This window comes from Cydia pomonella, chromosome 11 (genome assembly GCF_033807575.1).
Source record: "Cydia pomonella isolate Wapato2018A chromosome 11, ilCydPomo1, whole genome shotgun sequence".
Taxonomy (NCBI): Eukaryota; Metazoa; Arthropoda; class Insecta; order Lepidoptera; family Tortricidae; genus Cydia; species Cydia pomonella.
The window spans coordinates 6,488,940-6,501,670 of record NC_084713.1 but is presented as its reverse complement, the minus strand read 5'-3'; the positions used below and the strand labels follow the sequence as shown (position 1 = coordinate 6,501,670).

General features: G+C 35.9%; 1 protein-coding gene across 5 annotated transcripts in view; it reads right to left on the bottom strand.

Annotated features, from left to right (window-relative positions):
• LOC133522718 (uncharacterized) overlaps positions 1–12,731 on the bottom strand; it is a 170,550-nt gene that overhangs the window by 66,107 nt on the left and 91,712 nt on the right. For 2 of the 5 annotated variants that reach the window (XM_061858141.1, XM_061858137.1), the window contains exon 1: positions 8,885–9,199. The exons of 1 other annotated variant lie outside the window; for it this stretch is intronic. The gene's annotated coding sequence lies outside the window, so the exon portion shown is untranslated. Of the gene's footprint in view, positions 1–8,884; positions 9,200–12,731 lie in introns of those variants that run through there. 2 more of the 5 variants (XM_061858139.1, XM_061858136.1) reach the window with 2 other exon arrangements.

Genomic DNA, 12,731 nt, shown 5'->3' with positions numbered 1-12,731 from the left:
TAAGTGTATATTTTAACTTCGACAGGTAGGTATTCAAAACTGGAAATTAATAATCAAAGTTTTTAATGTCATAGCGTCTTAAAACTTTTTTTAAATATAAGACTATATTTTTCAAATCGCTATACATTCAAAGGTGATTGGGTCATTCCACGAAAGTGTAACGCAATTCAAGGTTTCAATGTCTAATAATGATCTACTTACTTAGATTTAAGTGTCAAAATAGGGACTAAAAGTAACATTTATTTAGAAATTTGTAGCTAAAGTGACAATTATATTATGCCAAGAATAAAAAGAATATGTATAATATGTACAATAAAATTACGAATTACCCTTGCCGTAGAACGACCTAGTTCGTGGTTGACAGATGATTTGAAACCATTAAATTATCTACCTTAAGATAAACTAAAACTTTACGCTTGTATTACTGATTTTATGATTTTTACTATTATTGACGACTGGTCTGGCCTAGTGGGTAGCTGTGTTAGGCCGAATGTTAATTAGAATTGAAAATATTGAAAGTTCACCATTACAAATTGAACCGTAAACCGTAGCGCGTCCGCTACGGTTTACGGTTCAATTTGTAATGGTGAATATTTAATTCTAATTAACGTCCGGCCAACACTGGTGGGTACTGACCTTGCCTACGAAGCCGATGGTCCTGGGTTCGAATCCCGGCACTTAGTAAAATCTTTGCTTAGTTTGGGGCTAATTTGATTTGTCTAAGATGTCCCCCTAATATTGATTTTTATTATTTATTACAATATTTATGTAATATAATTATTGATAAGAGTTTAAATAACTCCTCATCATTATAATTATATCCACCGATCTCTTCAACGTCCGTTTGTCCCATGTATATGGCGACGAATTCCGCATAAAAACTACGAAGTAAAAAAGAAGATCAAAGGAATGCGTCATATATATCCTAACTTATATACAGCATTTTGCCTTAAGGGCCGCTTTTGAGGGATGGGAAACGCTGCTTAATTACAATAGAACACATATTACAGTATACTATGGTGAAAAATAAAAGTCAGTTTCGCGTTCCACCATTTTGTAGTGTACAAATAAACCTTTGACTCAGGCCAGGTGAAATTAAACTCTATGTCAGTAGCAAAAAGATTTTGATGGGTGAAAGTTTTTTCTCTTTATCTGTACTATTTTACATAGGGTGATATATACGCCTAGCATGCGAAGGCCTTCTTTCACGCATGTTTAATTAAAGGTTTTAATGAGCAAGGCGTGGTCGTAGCACGATATATAGTCATGTATCGTATGAATTTGTTTTTTCTCAAAAATAGGTGCGATTGCAAAATATACCTTTAATAGTTGATGATTGGATGAGGAGCTAAGTTAACAATGTTTATTCACTGAGTCCGACATGCACGATTCAAACAGTAGCTAAGTATTAGACCGGACGGCAACTGCTTGGCTACTTACCCCATCGGGTAGCGGGTACCTTGTTCATCGTAAAGCAAAACCTAAGAATTAAGAACTTTATCTACCAGGGCAGCTTGGCGAATCGTTCACAGTGAAGTTCATCGGATAGCAGAATGAGATCTTTTAATTGGTTTAGATTTAATTGACGTCACCCATTTTTTTTTCTCTTTATTGTAAAGTAAAGCATGCTAGACAATAACTTTAGTATTATAGACACTCATTACACTCATTAGTAACAGGCCGGAAAAAGCACAACAACGGGAGTCGTGGAAATGAAGGTGAGAGGCCTTTGTTCAGCAGTGGGACACAGCAACAACTGATTAACGATTGTTGTACATTTTTTGTCGTGTAGTGTACTCAAATCAAACAGTAATCTGGCGTATAACGACGACTGAAATCAGTTCTGCGGTGGCAGAAACACCAAACTACTGCGATGTATCAATTAGAGGTCCATCACTCATGCCGACAAATTAACGACAAGGGCCGCATTCAGAATTAATTGCACTATAATCACAATATCATTATACCACGTCGGAGGTAAAGAAACAAACTGTCCATTGGTGGTAAGCAGTCGTAGTACCGTATGAATGCGTCCAAATTCTGGGGATTTAAAAAAATCTCAAGTCTATAACCTGTTTCCTTGAGACCAATTTTAACGCAAATTTCGGTATTAAATTGGATCTGTCATCATTCCAATATGAGATGGTTCCAATCTCCTTTATCTTTATCTCCTTTAGAGGATCCTGCTGTATTGCGCATAAGGTCAACCTTCAACCAAAATCGCAACTTTTGACACTGACAGATCAGTACCAGATCAGTATCATATTGAAATGAGATTTAAAAACTAAAACTCGAATTTGAAAGTGGAATAATCATTGACGGACCAATGATTATTCCACTTTCTTTTTACACATATTTCAGCAGCAGTTCATTTATTCTAATTACTACGAATTTTAAGCTCAATAATACCCGCAAGTAATTATTAATGGAAATAAAGTATTATATCTTAACTAAAAAAACTTAAACCGTCATAGTTTAAAATCAAGCGCCTGCTTTACTGTTTATTTATTGAAGCAAATAGATAATAAAGTGCACAGTTTTACGGTCTGAAAAATGTATCGACGACAGGAATATAGTCGGAGTAATAAATAACTGAAGTTTTGTCCCGCTCTTATTTGGCGTAAATAATGAGACAGAAAGAAAATCTAAGAACTCTCGTAAGTAAAAACACCTATAGTATTATTCCAGTAGCTTTTTACTATCTTAATAATACGGTGAAAGAAATCTGTATATTATCTACCTACGTAATAACGATTCGTTTAATTTATTTTCAACACACTTGCTCAAAACGATGTTTTTATTCCACCGATTTTCGGCTCATAATCCTAGATATTAAACACGCGTGCTTTTTCAGTATATTATAACACTCGTGCTTTTTCATTATATCATCCGACTGAGTTCAAAAGGTAACTGATTGCTAATAATACTCGTATGCATGGGAACGGAGCCTTCTTTATTTGGTCGAGTAAAACTTTTTTTTAACCAACTATTAGTTTTCAAATCTTAGTTCAAAGAGGTTTTATCACACCAAACATATTTTTTAGATTTATTTATCTTGTAAATTACATTAATAAATAAACAACATTTTATCGATTTGATCTGCATCCGTCAAATAGAAATACTAAAATATTAGCTTTTTAACATTTTTTTTATTGGCTGTTTGTAGATTTCGTTCGCGCCTTTGCCTTGCGCGTAATGGACTCGTGCGTAAAAAAAATAACGCGCCAGCCATTTTCCGTAGTTGTCATGAAATTGGAATAGTTTTTAGTTTATATATTGACGAAAATGTCATTTTCAAGCATTGAAAATGAAGAACACATAAAATTGACGCTGCCCGTAATACTAATAGAGGCAGGAGCCTTTTACCATCAAAATCGGGTGAAAAATAATTGCTGGCATATGAGACTTTTATTTAATGGAAAATCAGCAAAAACGTCCAGTCTTTTTTGGAAAACGTGTCGGTAGCTTACTTCAATAAACTGGCAAATAAGTGCCTACAAGCCCAGCACGCTTTGGTGCAATTATTCGATGTTAAAACTGTAAGCCACCACTTTGAAAAGTATACTTTTACTGTTTTGACAAAAAAAATCTCAATTATAAATTTTGTTTCTACCTCGCAAGTGTGTTGAAAAACGTCGTATGAAACGCGTGTGCATTGGTCATTACCCACATCGGCTTTCTTATTGCGCGCTCGCTTACAGCTCGCGCCTCGTGTGTAATGACCAACTTAGCACACTATTACAGTATATATGGTGTTACTTTACCGCACTAGTGCGATAATTAGCGCATTACGTAACTAAGTCGAAAATGTAAAGGGCCATATGTACCGTAAAACGCTGTACGATACATGTGCGAATAGGCAATTCGCCACTCGTTTCGAATTTCCCATTTTTCGCACTTGTGTCGTAATGTACATATGTAGTGGTATATATGGTGCTACTTTGAATGAACACTTTCTGTGCTTATGTCGAAAGTTTAAAGGGACATATGTACTGTAAAATGTTGTACGATACACGTGCGAATAGGTCATTCGTTTTCCACACTTGAATCGTAAATAACTAGTTTTTGCTATGTTCTGCCGATAAGTACCTATGCATATAGGGCATATACCCAGCGACGGAGCAGACGAAGCTCTTAGTACATTTTTGACTTTGAAAAATGGTCCATATCACTGACACTTTTACAGTAAAGTACCGTAAAGACCCGTTTTTAGTGAAAACGCGTTTTCCTTAGTTAAAAGTAGGTTTCCGCATCGCCTCAGTGAAAACTGGTTTTCACTAATTAAAACTATTTTTCCGTAAGGTCTCGGTGAAAACTAAATTTATCTGGCATGTTTTAGTCAAATCTAGTATTCGCAAAGTGTCTTGGTGCGGTAGCGACTGCGTTAACTAACTCACAATTTATCTCCCTCGTACTGACATTGGTGCAAGCGAGATGCACTGCGTTTGAGTTGTCGCAGTCGCTAGCGTTTTGGACGAGTAAAACATGGTGAGGGTACAGTTATTCGAATACGTTTGTACGCCACAGTGTTGTCCGTCAAACAAACGTCTGTCAGACAAATCGGGTGGATGTGTCTGTACGTATTACGTATCCCTAGGTATTTCAACTTCCTAAGACACTACGGTCTCTCAGAAGCAATAATAAGTACGTAATTTTTAGATCGGCCGTGTTTTTTAAATTTAAAGTTTGAGATAAGTACCTAATCGTCAAATTTTGGCCGATTTTTTGTTCAGTTAACTGAACACGAGATAAGCAAACCTAATTAACCTAAATATGGATTGTTAAGCTAAAAATCCCTATTGTATACTGGAGTTGTTAATCAGATGCCGAGTTTTAGCCCATATGATCTGAAATCCTAAGCGGATTATATTACAAAGGTAATTATAAACCCAAAGCCAGCACCAATAAAAATCTATTTATTCTTACCTTTACATTCTCATTCGCATCCTCGGGCGTCGCCAAGCGCTTGTCACGTTTGTTTCCGAATTTATATATGCTAATGTTATCCAGGAATAGAGCTGGCTGGTTCGCGAAATAAATCAACTACTACCAGAATACCACGTAAAATTACTTCGCACGGGACCAATCGGATAATAATGTCTTATAATCTCAAATATAAAGGTATACAGGCCGACTATAAAGAGCAGTTTTGGCTTTATTACAGCAGGTCACGTTCAGATGGCAACCGCAGCTGCATTACTGCTGCGGCCTTCACGCGGGCGCTGAATCTCCCAATTTTTTTTCATTCATTTCAAATCCGTCTATCAAAGCCATCATTTATTTTTCAAAGAAATTTACACATACAGTAGCGGCATCAACGCCGCAGCAGAATTGTCGTAACAGTAATGCAGCTGCAATTAACATTCGAATATCACCTTAGACCAGCCGTGGCTCACTCCGTGATTTCACAGTGCCGCTACAAGTACATGCGGCCCACACCAATTTCGGTGTCTAGCAGTGGTTGCTACACTTGCTACGCATTGCTACGGAACGGATAATTTTTTATTTATTTTTATATAGCCAAATTTGATAGATTTTGTATTAAGTAAATGACCTATGTATTTGACATTTTCTGCTTTGATGCAGTCGACTGCAGCAGTATTGCAGCAAAACAAAACTGCCGACTGGATTACTGCCGCAAATGTCAAAAATCCTGACAGTGACGACGATTTTGATATTTGTAACATTAAAGCGGTAATGTCGCGCTGCAATACTGCTGCAGTTAAATGCATTTCAAAATCTGTTAAACTAGTACTTTAAATATAACATAATAATAGTTGACGGTACTCGCTGCGGACGGTGCCAACCCTAGCGGTTGCCACGCCCATACCACGCGTTTTGAAAGAGCTCGGCCCAATGAGTAATGTTTAGGCACGTTCGGTATAACTAAACAGTGAACCTTCTGTACGTAGTACTATTATTTATTCTGTTCTTAGACCTAATTTTGACGTTGAGTATATAAATATGTGGTTTAGAATAAAACTATTAGTTGTTATAGTTCTCGAGCTTATTTATTGGTTTCCCTGACTCAGTAAGTGCACTGCTTGTCGATGTTGTTATGGTATTCTACTAAAACGAACTTTATTTTAACATTCAAGCACGGGACATCGACTTTAGTACGCATACAAACTTGTAAACAATTTACACGTAAATACATGGATGTCGCTTAAAAGATTACTTCACACGAGTGCCCAGAAACAATGTAGTCATCATGATCCGCCAAAAATGCTTATGTTCACTTCACGTGTACAGCGGCTTTGTTGAAAATCAACTTTGGCATTTAATACATTAGCAGTTCTTGTCAGTTTCTTGATGGAGTCGTAAGTTTTGTGTATATTCGTGAAGCTCGCACAACATTTAGAGGTATGACCGGGTGCAAATTTAAGTACAGCAGGGATACTTTTATTATAACTGGGTACATATGTAAGGCTGCGAAATTGCATGGAGAAATTGTGAATGACATTGGTAAAGTCTAGAATAAAATTAAAAGTGGAAAAAATACTGCCTTGGGTGATACGAACTCACGGCCTCTGGATCCAGACATAGGCTTAAATTAAATATAAAATAATTGATAAAGTCGCCATGCACTTTGCAGCTGATGGCACATACGTATTAACTATACGTATTATACGTAAATATTTTTAATTTATTCAGTTATGACAACTTGACAACCTAGTATTGTTTGACACACACACCTTGGTCCAAATGGTGAAAGTTATGTCATTAACTACAAAATACTCCCCGTTCGCTTCAAGTTAGCCGTCTGTGTAAATTTACTAGTACTGTCGACAAAAAATAAGTTCGTATTTTATTGTAATGCTGCAGCTAAAAAGTAAATCCTGACATGTAATGACAGTTATGAATTGATCTTATACTTCTTTTAGGATAATTTAATAAATTATACAATCTTTTAGTTCTGACACTTAGAGACATTTACACTGCTAAAATATTTTAGTTTTTTTTGTAACTGTTTGTTTTTTTAAATATTATTTGTAAATACATCTCTAAGTAATAATAACACTTTATGTTGAATTGATATTTTCAGTTAGTTGTATTTTATGATTGTTGATGTGCTTTATTTTGCTCATAGGTATGTAAATTCCATGTTGACATGTAAAAGGGCCCTTGTGTCCTATTAAGAAATTGTTGAAATTTGAAGTTCAAGGCAAGTTCTGCAATGCTATGCACTATGCACAGTCAGTAACTCAATATCATTTTTACTATCCGGCTATAGGTTCTCCGTTCCGGTTTGACGCTGAAAATAGTTTTCTCCGAACTCAGTCTAGACGTCTAAAGGTCTATTCATGCTCAGATGAATTACTGCTACTTAATATTGCACTGATGACAATGTATATAGTTTATTTTCTGAGAAATTAACATCAGAATCTGTTTGCAGTTTAAACTGACGTCTTACGTTGAATCTGTGCCGTGTCAAAGTAATTATTGATTATAGAAAAATAAAATCCTCATTTGTGGCAGCTTTCCCTGGGGTGAATATTTTACCAGGGACGATTTGTTAGAATTAAAGTATAATCATATACTTTAATTTTAAATTGTTTACAAGATCAATGGCACAGGTGCAAGAAATGTCTCAGTCACAAATGTATGTCATGACGTAACACAGCCACATTTCACGAAAATGCACAGGCACAAGATCAGAAAATTGCATCAATGAATCAGGAAAAAATCATGAGAAAATAAAAAGAAAAATTAAAATGATCTTGAAAAAGAAAAAACCGATGAGACTTTTAGCCAGAATGAAGCAAAAAATGGTACAAGCACAAGATCAGGAAATTATGTCAATGGATTAGGAAATAAACGACAGAAAAGAAAAAGAAAAATTACCTCGTAAAAAGTGCCATCTGATTTTGATACAAGTGAAAAGGATACTGAAAAAAAGAGGATACTGATCTAGAGGATAAAGAACTGCCGGATTATCTGTTGGATGGTAAACCGGTTAAGGAATTGATTGGACTTGGACCTGATTTAAACCTTAAGAAACTTAGAACTATGAAGTAAGCTTGACAACTTATACAATTAGTTTTTCTTTTCATAAAGTTAATCATCATACAATGCATAAATATACTACAAAACCAATACACTAAAACTTACTTATTGTATATCTATTCTGACCCTATCCATGTGGAAAATATTGATTCAATGTGCTTAAACTTAGTTTTAGTGTTGTTTAAAATTTAACTATGTGACCCTTGTGACACTTGTAAGGGGGGGGGGGGGGGGGCTTATGTCAAATATTTACCACAAGTTCAATAATAGGTTGTCAGGTGGTCATAACTCCATCATAAACAATTACAATAAGAGCGGCATTTTTTTGTCGATTTTATTTCTTTATAGATTTTTTTTTGCCAGATTTAGATAAAAATTGGTAGGTTTGATAAGGTCTGAAAATTAAAGAAAGTTACGGAAAATTCCATACGTCCGTAACACACTGGAAGATTTTCTAGGACATACGGTGAAATTGCGCTTATGTTGAACAGATTTTTAAGGAACTGTCATAGGGACCATCGACGCGAGAGGTACAAGTTCAGTGTAAAGTCCCCTGCAAAGAAAAGTAGTTTTCACAAGGCAAGGCAAACACAAAATATTTGATTTTTATTGTAGAGTCACGTGCTTATACGTGTCTTATATTTTTGCGCGCAACGTTATTATTGTTGATAACAGAATACATTTCATATAACGTATTCAAAAACTTTGTTTAACTTGTCTACATCTATGGATTTATTAAACATACCCTAGGTTATATTATCAAAGATAATGACCGTATGCCGAGGCTATAGAAATATTTAATGAATCTTTTGAAAAGGTCAGCTGTACTCGCATTTATTGTATGAATTTTATTTTCAAACAGGTATTTGAAACTTACTTTTAAATTTCACATTAAAACTCCGATATCGCAATCCTGTTAAGAAATCTTACCATAACCTAATATTTGAGCACTTAAATTCAATAACACTAACACATTTCACTTAAAAGTTTTCGCACTCTCACAATCACACGTCAATTTCGGCAAAAAATCAACACCTTCTGAATACATTTCGTGCGTATTCGAATTTAGAAGACCGATTCCGTCATTCGATTTTTTTCATTGTTTTTTATTTTATTTCGGCCAGTGGAGTACTGGCGGTTTACGTCGCGTCTATGGTGCTCCCGTGGCGGTAACTTTTCGCCGACTGACGGCGCGACGTCGTGGTCACTAGCTATCGTTGATTTTAATCTTGATTACCACTAACAATCGGGTCAGGGCTCCTGTGTTTATGTTGAGCAAAAATTTACGAAAATTCTTACCGACCGTGAATTGTTAGGGGAAAATTGACATGACGTGGGGAATGCCCTTTGGTAATGGCAAAATTATTTAATAAGAGTTGAACTTATGTCGTGATTGATTCTGTAATGGCATAATTTCATGCCGTCATTCGTTCACCCCCATTCGAAATAACGTACCTACGTACGTATGGGGCCGTTCTTTATGGTTAAGCTATTCTAATGACTAAACGCGTTTAGATACAGTCCAGCGGCCCGATTCGAAGAATGAGATACGATAAGTTCTGGTTTAGATAAGTTCTCATTTAGATATCGTTTGTATGTCGTATAATTGACAAAAGCAGCTCGATTCGGGCAACCAATGTCCGTAGATAGATCTTATTGAGATCACAGCGGAATCGAAATAAACGTCAATTTTGACATGTCGTTTAGTTATCGATCTTTTAAGGCACTATTGTATTATGGTTACCTGTAAGGATAGTTGATAAGTGATAATAAATAAAATAGAATAAAAACCGTTCGACGTGAGTCGCTAGACTGTAAAAAAGTTGCAAGTGTTGCAATCAACACTGTGGCATTATTCAATCTGGAGGGTCGAATATAGTAAATGTTCGTAATTTTATCGACTATCATCATGGTCGTCACTTTCTAAGAAATATATAAGTGCATGATAAACCATCATATCCGTAATGAAAGATTACTGGCATAAGGCAACGGTATTACTACGGACGGCACGGTAGTACCTACCCCTGTTTTTAAGATTACCAATGGTGCTCCCACATTACCTGTTAAGCTGGTATAAAATGTTATACATATAACATAACATTGTATAACGGCCAATATGGGAGCACCATTAGTAATGAAATAACTGTTTCAAATAAAAGTTGAAAAGTTTTTAATCTATTTTATGAATAACAGTTTAAGTATCTAATAACTACATAGTTACCTACATAGATTGCGTTAAAACAAATTATTAAGTTATATTCTTTGGCTTGGTTTTCATTGATGAACTTGACACCTTAATATGTTATATACAAATTATAGGTTTGTTACTGAAATTAATTATAATATTTCGTGTCTATCACGCACGGTGTTCTTCTAAAAATATAGAAAGATGTACTAATTAAAGATACTATACAACCGTCTTCACAATTTCTAGACATACCCGTAATACATTCACTGCCAAGGACACGCTAGGTGTGTTCATTTTATATTCGAAATAGGGCGCTTGGCACTGAAAGTATTAATACATTCACCGTGAGCTACGGTCGTAGTGCTATGTCGTAGCCGATAACATGGGTTTCCCGGTATGTAACGTAAATTTTCGTAGGGGCAAAACGACAACGTGTCGTGATTTGTGCTGAATGGCCACTGGGCGCCTAGAGTAATAACTCAAATTCAAAAATTTGTTATAAGCGAATTCCAGGTTCCATAATAATAAAGTCTCACCTCCCTAGACAGGACCGGTGCCAAATCATCGCACCATTCACACCGGTCACATTGCTGTCCTACCTAATTAATAATAATAATTGTTGTAATTGTTGTGTCACTTCTAAACCTGCTGTTTATTTGCTCTGTACGTGATCATGTTGCCGTCCCGGCGGGTATGAGACACATTAACAGGATAGTGGACGACCACTGCTCCATATCAACATAGACCCCATTTTCCTACCTGGATATTGACATTATGTAAATATTTTTTATACGTTTTATTGAATATTAACTATAGCCAAGCCCCTTCATTTTAATTTGTTACATTTTTTTTATTATTGTAAACAAATTCCATTTTTTTAACAGCGCCTAATTTTTACAATAATCAAAAACCTATTAAGTTGGTATAGGTATATTTTTAGATCCTAATTTTAGTATTTGAATTTAATAGAACATGTTGCAGAGTCGGCCCTACTAACAGGTCTTGATTTTAAGAAACACCATTTGAACCCGGTTAATACGCGTTAAATACCACCCGAAGCCTGAATGAGGTTATGTCATCTCTGATGACGGCCTGATGTAGAAAACAAAGTGCATCTGGGTTGTTATCCTATTCTGGTGGCACTTCTTCCACGTATTAACCTAAAAATAACCTAAAAAAACTAAAGCGGTCACATTACTTTATCTCCTTTTTTCTTAAGATATCTTGTCGGAACTGTTGTTAACGCCTGTCAAATAGTAAAAAACTGTAGTCCGGTTTCTTCCACTTCATCACCTCACCTCGCACTTTACACATATAACCAATGGGAGGTATCTCAAGTTTGCGCCTGTGCGACTGTAGTGCAAAGATTCCACCACATCATCGAAAAGTCATCCATTAACGCGTTAAGTATACCCACAGACATTCAGAACTGAAAAAGAGGACTCCTACTCGATTTTAAATTCCATACTTCATTTGTTATAATTATCAATATTAGACATAAATAATACAAATAAATCTGAGATTTTTAAATCAGAATGCACCCCCTGATCAGTGGTCACTGGTCACACTTAGCGACGACGCCATGAAGTTGCTGAGTGGTCTTATAGTTACCTATAGTATTTTTTTTTTCGTTTAATAATATTTTGCCATGGCTCATGGGAGCCTGGGGTCCGCTTGACAACTAATCCCCAGAATTGGCGTAGAACACTAGTTTTACGAAAGCGACTGCCATCTGACCTTCCAACCCAGAGGGTAAACTAGGCCTTGTTGGGATTAGTCCGGTTTCCTCACGATGTTTTCCTTCACCGAAAAGCGACTGGTAAATATCAAACGATATTTCGTACATAAGTTCGAAAAACTCATTGGGACGAGCCGAGGTTTGAACCCGCGACCTCCGGATTGAAAGTTACACGCTCTTACCGCTAGGCCACCAGCGCTTTTTAATATTACGTCATACGATTAACCAAATAAATAAATAAATTAGTATGCGCTATGTACACGGCCCTGTTTCCTGGAGTGATGATATTGCATTTGGAAGCCAGTAAGAATTAACTCAAATTAGAATATAATAATTAGAACAATGACACGAGATCTTATAATGCTGCAGCAACTAAAATAATGGTCTCTTAAATAATCACTTCTATTTTTGTTTTTAGCATTTAACATTACGTATTTTGAATGAAAAATATCACGAGCTGAGCCAAATTCAACCTTGTCTCATTTTCATAGAGACTGATGACATGTGAGAGCTTTGAAATCTGTATTTACCTATCCACTTACTTAATCATCGTTAAAGTGCGAGTGAGACGCGCTTATGTAACTAATAGCGCCATCCTCCTCCCGCCTCTATTACAGTGAAGGAAGGTCGAGGTCGTTGATATATTTTTAATATTATCAGTTTCTATCTGTGAAATGAATTTTTCCGTGTATTTTCTGTATGTGTAATTACGTATATATTTCACAATGGATGCAAAAACCAAGGTCTATGCAGTTTAGATTACAAGGAGCGGCAAAGTTGCACAAAAATACGTTTTGT